Source organism: Dermacentor andersoni, chromosome 3 (genome assembly GCF_023375885.2).
Source record: "Dermacentor andersoni chromosome 3, qqDerAnde1_hic_scaffold, whole genome shotgun sequence".
NCBI lineage: Eukaryota > Metazoa > Arthropoda > Arachnida > Ixodida > Ixodidae > Dermacentor > Dermacentor andersoni.
In genome coordinates this window covers 141,323,215-141,331,421 of record NC_092816.1, presented here as the reverse complement: position 1 = coordinate 141,331,421, position 8,207 = coordinate 141,323,215, and positions in this window count along the sequence as shown.

The following is an 8,207-nucleotide window of genomic DNA, read 5'->3' as shown; positions in this document are numbered from 1 at the left end:
CACATGAATACAATCAGTTATCACGGCCTTACTTACCTGATGTCAAACTCAGATCTAATGCGCCCTCACGATCTACCATCACTTCACTGAGCTTACCAACTCGTACAGCAAATCATTATCTCACAAAACCACAGAATGAGCTACCAATGACACCGCGCCATGACAGCTTTAATACTGATGCATCCTTCAGTTCAGATCCTGGAGTTCTTCCTGGTGAAATGCTCGAGTCACGTGTACCGGAATACAATTTGGAGTTACCCAGTGCACTAACTTCCCGAAATGAAAAGCGTGAGCCAGCAGAGGCTTATCTGTCAGATGTCGGAGTGAAACCTGGCACGCCCCCGCCATCGGCCATAATATCGCCAAACATACCATTCACAAGGCCAGAGAATAAAGAAGCAGTGAGAAGGCGCCAGCAGAATTATAATACTGACGTAACCTTCAAGTCAGAAGCTGAAGTCTTTCTTCGAAAAATGCATGAATCACATGTACCAGACGACAATCTAAAATTATCTACCGCGCTAACTTCCCTAAGTGAAAGTGCTGAGCGAAGGGCGAATTATTTAAATAATATTGGACTGAACGCGACAACTCTGCTGCGGTCTCCCACTAATATGTCAAACGTACCATCCAAAAATATTTTCAGTAAACCATGGAATGAACCGGCAGTGGCAATGCATAACGAGATCTTTATCACCGACACATCTTTGAGCTCAAAATCTAGAGCTGTTCTTGGCAGGTTAAACGAGTCACATGTAGTAGAAACTGATTCAGAATTATCTACCGGAATAACCCCGCCAAATTCAAATCTTGAGAGAACGGCACCTTATTACCCGAATTTTGAGCTGAGGCCGACTACGCATCCACGATCGGCCATTCGCAGGCCAACACCAACTCACACGCCTGAAAACATTTTCATAAAAGCAGAGAATAAACCAGTAGCGACAACGCACCACCAAAGCTTTAATACTGATCAGTTCCTTAGTTTGGCTCCTAAAGACTTTCATAGAAAAGGAATTGTGTCACATGTGCTAGGTGATAATTCCAGATCATCCACCTTACTAAGTTCGCAGAATGAGCATGATGGTGTTCGAGGAATGGAGGTCACCAATCCGAAAAACTCTCCCCCTATAGAAGATATGTATGGTATGTTCGAGTCAACATCAAAAAAAGAGTTTTCGACAGGCGCAAGCACCGCTCCTTTTATAGCGCTCCCACACACATCATTATCTGCAACTGCGGAAACTCTTTTATCCGGGACCCGTCTTTCAGGCAACAAAAACAAAGAATTTACCATGTTGATGTCTCCAAAGGAAAATACTAGGTCTCCGCTAGTGAAAACATTGGGAACCTCGACGCCACTTTTTACATTTATAGATACTTTAGCACCTAAATATACAGCAGTCAATGAAAAAGCAAGAAGTTCCAAGCCAACAAATTCATCAATATTATTCCCAAAGCAGTCTTTAAAGTCAGGTGCAGAATTTCCATCGCTCCTGACAAGTTCTTCCGATGAGAATGACTTACGCTTTCCATCAAACATGCTTCCCCAACCAACCATTAAGTCCAACGCCCCAAATGCACGCTTAGTACTAGAAGCGACAGCTATGCCTGAAAATGCACCTGTAAGCAGCAGGGTGTCGACCAAGTTCACGAATTCGTTGCAATCGCCATGGGGCTCAATGGCAACGAATGCGCAATATCCTCTGCTGGAGAAAACTCTTCCGAACAAGCTAGAAGAACCATCCACTAAATTAATAAACACAACAGACACGTCTCGGCTTTCACCAAAGTTGCCGACTGAAGTCTTCAAGTCAGTAATGAAAGCAGTTCCAACGCGTACGGGGTCAGAAACCAGTGTGGACACCAACAACACGACTAGCTTTTTCAAGACGTCAAAACTGTTATCAGAGACAATTAATCCACGTAACTTAGATGTTTCTACGAGTGAAACTGCTTTGTTGAAGAGAGAAGGTGAGACATTTGCTTCACCGAAATCGTCTGGAACAGATGTTACGGACTTTACTAGAGCGGATGCATCGAAGGTCTCGGAACCTGTTCCCGAGTTAGCAATTACTCGTGCAAAGCATTCAGAATTACATGTGAAATGCGAGAAAAAATGTGTACGTTCAACACAACCACCCACAGTGCAATCAGATGAACCTGTAAATATGAACATAGCCTTCACTTCAAACAAGAACGTCTCAATGAAAGAAGTTAAAGCTCAACCATTGAACAGGACATCTAAAACTGAAATTTATCTCTCTGCTACACCAAACTCTCACAAGCTCTTCGAGCAGCCATTGAAACCTGTAACTACTATCACCAAGCATGGAGCTAAACCTGGACGGGGTTTATTCACTACCGTTGCTTCAGGAACGACAAATTCATTCCCAAAACAAATTCTGTCACCGACATCTTTGGTTCTGTCTCCAGAGGAAACCCTTTCGACAGAAGATCATGGTGATCATCTATCGTACCAAGCCTCCACGCTTAAAATTTCACATCTGCCTGTTAAGTCTTCATTACCGTTGTCCAAGCAGTCGGAGTATCCAAATGCGGTGAACTCTCGCCTAAATAACAATCCTAATGTCAAGACCAAGGCTGCAGCTGCATCAAGGCTCACAATATTGCCCTCCGACCAAGCTAGTCGAACTAGATGGAGGGTTCTCCCGGCAAACAAAGGTGCTCCGTCGACAGAAGCCAAAGTATATTCCAAAATGGTGCTGCCTTCCATAAAACTATCTCTATCAGACACTATGCCCACTCTATCTGCACAGAAACCAGCCTATGGCCATACTAGTAATATGACTCCCTTGTCTGGAAATGCCATTCCCAGATACACGGCTGTGGAAGAGTTTGAAAGAATGAATTCAGGCATTCTATCCAAAAAACTATTACAACAGAATGCGAGCGTCCAGCCGTCAGAAGAAAACGTATACATCAAATTGGCACCCCTTGGATTAAGACACTCTCAGCCGACTAATACAGGCATTGTATCTTTACCGAAGAAAGCTTCAGAATATGCTATAAATAGTGCTCCTCCTAAGCCTGAAAATGATACCAGTAGTAAAAAGAGAGCAACAGCATTTGAGAGCACAGCTACAGCAGTTCTCTCAACGCACACGATTCAACCTGGTTTGACAAGTCACCCGGTAGAAGTCGAAAAGTTAACGAAAGTCGGGAAAGTTGTTTCTGCATTGGTGGCGTCTTCCCCACCACTTTCACAAGGGACCAATATGTCTAATGAAGATGTTATAAAGGCAGTTTCCGAAACACCAGATTATATTGCTCGTTATATGCCAGAAAAGGTTACTGAAAGTAAAAAGACAACGGTAGCATTCGCGAACACGCCTTTAGCATTGCTTCCAAAGTGGAGTGCTCAGCCGAGCTTAAAAGATTCTCCAGTACACACAGGAATATTCAAGTCCTCGGCAGTGTTCTCAAGAGAAGCGCTCCAACAGGGTTTGAAAGTGCCAGAGAAAATGAATGGAATACTCACAAAAGATGGCAATTTAGTTTCGGAAATAATGTCACCAGGCGCAAAACTTACTCAGCCGACCAGTGTTGCTATTAACACTTTCCAAAAGGGATCCTCAGGATCTCTGGTTGATAATGCTTCTAAACCAGAAATTGGTCCAAGTAGTGTCAAGACAGCTACATCACTTACAAGCATGCCATTAGCATTGCTCTCAAGGCAAACTCTCCAACCTGGCTTGAGGGTCCTTCCAAAAGGCGAGGCACTACTCAGGTCTTCGTCATCCCTCTCACTACCAACTGTCACTTCCAGCTTAGTAGTCCCGCAGCACGTGACCGGAGTAATAAAGAAAGGAGGTGAAGTAGTCCCCAAATCGGCGCCGTCTTCACCAAAATTTTCTAAGGCGACTGCTTCGACTATTATAGCTGTACCAAACATAGCCTCAGAATCAGCGCTTGATAATTCCCCTCATGTTATAAATGAAAATATGACTGAGCGTACAAAATCAGCGTCACAAATTTCAAACTTGCCTTTAGCATCGCTCTCAAAGCAGATCGAGAAAACGAGGTTTAAGGCCCCCCAAACAGAGACTGGGCTAATAAAGAACGGTAAAGCAGATACCGCAATGATGTCCAGTTCACGAAAGCTTAGTCAGAGAACCAGTGCACCTATTAATTTTCTTTTGACGGCAGGTCCAGAACTTGCGATTTATAATTCTCCTGCTGCGCTACAACATGTTACAAGCGGTAGCAAGGCAGCGACAGGATTTGAAACCAAACTTACAGCATCGCACTCAAAGAAAACAGTGCAGCCGGGAATAAAAGTCAAACTCAGAAAAAGCGCATTAGTAAAGAAAGCAAATGAAGTTACCATGGGACACCCTCCTGCAACAAAATTTTCTAAGGCGACCACTGCACCTATAGTAGTTGTTCCAAATACATTCTCCGAAACTGCTAGTCGTAATGCTTCTGCGACCCCTAAAAATTTTACGGCCTGTCGCAAGCCAGTGACACCATTCCAGAACACACCTTTAGCATTGCCCTCAAAGCAGACAGTGTCGAACCTCAAAGCTCCGCTGACCCTTACTAGAATACCAACAAAGGAAGATAAGGCTGTTAATGCATTTCTGCTTCCTTCAGCAAAACGCTCTCTGCTGACCAGTGTGATTAGTGAAGCTGTACCAAAGAGGCCCTCAGAAACTGCGCTTGATAACGCTCATTTTTCCCTTGAAAATGTAATTGGCAGTAACAGGATCGCAAAGGTATTTCAAAACACGCGTTCAACGTCGCTCTTAAAGCAAACTGCGGAAACGCGCATGAGAGTTTCACACAGAGAGATCGGAACACTCACGAAAGAAAACAGAGCAGTTATCGAAATCAGGCCGCCCACGCCAAAACTGCTTCCGCCAGCCAGTCCGCCTATAGCAGAGGTAAAAAATACAGCGTCAGAATCTCCAAATAACACTACTCTTCCTACACCCGGAAACGTGACTGACGTTAGAAAAACAGCGACAGCATTCCAGAACACACCTACAGCATTGGTGATAACGAAGACTGTAAAGCCGAATTTCACAGTACAACACAGAGTGAGCGCCGCAATCACGAAGGAAGCCATTGTAGTTACCAAAATGACCCCGCCTTCGTCTAAGCTTTCCCAGCCCACAAGTGTGCACCTTCAAACTGAACCAAAGAGAGTCCCGGAATATGCGATTCACAATGCTCCTAATACGCTTGAAAATGTGACTCGTGGCAGCAAAACCGCCACAGCATTTCAGAACATGTCTTCAGCATTGTTCGCAAAGCAGACTGTGAAAGCGAACTTGAAAGTATCACATGCACAGGTCCGAATACTCACGAATGAACACAACGTAGAGAGCATAGTGCAGCCGCCTTCACTAAAACTGTCTCAGTCGACCAATGCGCCTATTGTAACTGTAGCACGGATACCCTCAAAATCTGCGATTGACGATGCTGCTCTTTTGCCTGAAAATGTGACTGGTGGTAGCGAGATAGCGGAAGTACTTCATGCCAGGCCTTCAATACTGCTCTCAAAGCAGCCTGTGCAACTGAGCTTAGTAGTGCCCCACGGAGTCACCGCACCAATTACTAAAGAAGCGGTAGTAGTTTCCGAAATGATGGTACCTTCATCAACACATTATCAGTCTTCCAATGTGTCTATTGTAGCTTTACCGAAGGCAGCCTCAGAATCTGCGACACCTAATACTCGTAATGTAAAAAATGGGACAGGTGGTAGCAAGACGGCGACTGGATTTGAAAGGGAGCTTCAAGAATCGCTCTCCAGGCAGAATATCACGGCTCCATTAAAGGTCACTCCGGAAGAAACCGGAGCACTGAAACAGGAAGCCAAAGTAGTTAGCGAAATCGTGACGCCATCACCAATACTTTTCAAGCCTACCATTTTGCCTATAGTAGCAGTGCCAGAGATAGCCTCATTACCTGCCATTCGCATTTCTCCTATGCGGGAAAATTTGACTAGCGCGGCTAGAACAGCCACAGCATTTAAGAATACGCCGAGAGCATTGATCTCAAAGCAGACTTTGCCACCAAGCGAAGCCAAAGTAGTTACTAAAATGGCGCTGCCTTCACCGATACTTTCCCAGCCGAACATTTCGCCTATTGTAGCGGCAAAAAAGACAGCTTCGCAATCTGCGAATAATCCTCATTTGCGAGAAAATGTGAGAGGCGGTAGCGAGACAGTGACAAGACTTGCAACTGATTCCTTACCAACGCTCTCTACGAAAAGCATTCAACCGAGAGTGAAAGAAGTTACCACGACAGAGACGGGAGCACTGAAGATGGAAGGCGAAGTAGTTACCGAAATGAGGACGCTCTCAGGAAAACTCTCGCAACCGACCATTGTGCCTACAGTAGCTGTACCAAAGACAGTTTCAGAGACTTCTTTTAATAATGCTCCTCCGGCGCGTGGAAATGTGACTGGCACAAGCAAGACAGCGAGACCACTACAGAACACGCTACTAGCACTGTTCTCAAGGCCATCAGTTCAACCTGGAAGAAAAATCACTCCCAAAGGCAATAGAAAAGTGATACCTGCAGTGTCACTCTCAAAACAAATTGTTCAACCAAGCTCGAGAGTGCCACCATTAGTATCTGCAGTATTGACGAAAGAAGGCGAAACAGTTTCTGAATCGGTGCCCCATTCACCAAAACTTTCGGAGGAGACTACTGGGCCTATTGTAGTGGTACGAAGTACAAAATCAGTATCTCTGATTCATAATGCTGCTCCTATGTCTGAAAATGTTAATGGTAGAAGCAAGACGGCAACTGGATTTGTAACCAAGCCTTCAGCATCGCTGTCAAAACCTACTTTTGAACCTAGATTGAGAGCCACTCCGACCGAAACCTCACTAATGACGAAAGAAGGCTCGATAATTACCAAAATGATGCGACGTTCGAAACTTCACCAGGCGACAACCAGGACGTCTATTATACCTCCAGCAAAGACAACCCCAGAATTGGCGCTTAAAAATGTTTACGTCAAGACAAAAACTGCCGCAAGCAATAGCAAGGTTTCGACACGATTTCCAAACACGCATTCCGCCCCGCTCTCAAGACAGACGGTTCATTTGAGCTTGAGATCTTCGCCGACAGCTAGCGAATTACTGTCAAAAGATGGCGAAGTACTATCTGAAATGGCGCCCGCTGCGCTGAAACTTTCTCCGCCGAAAGCTGAAGATATTCTATTTCTTTCAATGAAAAATTTCAGTTGCTCACATGGAAGTCAAAATAACCGCAAGACAGCTACGGAGACTGCAACAATTCCTTTAATACTCCCTGCAAAGAAAACCGTGCAACCAAGTTTTATGGTTAGGCCGACTGAAGCAATGTCTATGAAGAAAGATTCTAACACGCATTCGGAGATGCTGTCGTCTCGACCCGAATTTCCAATGGCCATCACAACGACTACTTCGACAGTTTTAGGCCTGACCACAAAACCTGAGGTTTTAGCACGTAGCAGTGGGCTTAACACGGCCGCGTCAAAGAAGCATGATACCTCTGTACACCCTAAACCCCGCTTTGGGGAATTTCCTTCTGAGACAGCTGTTTCGAAAATTTCAGATAAACGGCATCCACAGAAATTACCATCTCAAGTCATTTCACATATTCGTCGCGCTAATAGTAAATCGAGAGCTAGGAAGCCAATTGTAAAGCTTTCCAAGTCTCGTTTGGGGCCAGAAGACGTGCATACAACAGAAAAAACAATAAATGGAACTTTGGCGTCTGGAGCAGCTTTCGCTACGCAACTTTCAAAACAAATATCGAAGCTTACACCAATTGCCGCAGATCTCGAAAGAAAAAGCGATAAAGGAAAGGTTTCAAAAATATCGTCCGCAACTGAAGCGCTCCCTCCGCTTACAGCTGCATCTTCAAATGTCGCTACAGTTGCAAACGAACCGCAAAGATCCCTACATAGCAAAAGGAAACTGCTCCTTTTGAAAGTTTTATCCCCCAAAATTGATATCTCAACCAAACGAAATGAAGAGATCAGTAAGAAGACGTCTGCTGTGCCCACAGTTTTCATACATTTATCCACGTCTACATCTGGTGTCGTTAAGCAAGTTCCCAAGCCAGTTTCAGGTATTGAAGGTTTACTTCTTACCTCTGAACACCCCTCTGTCCACGAAATGTCAGCAGCCATTTCAATGCCAAGGATAAAGGTGTTGTCGGAGCAACCTGGTTTTCGGCACTCA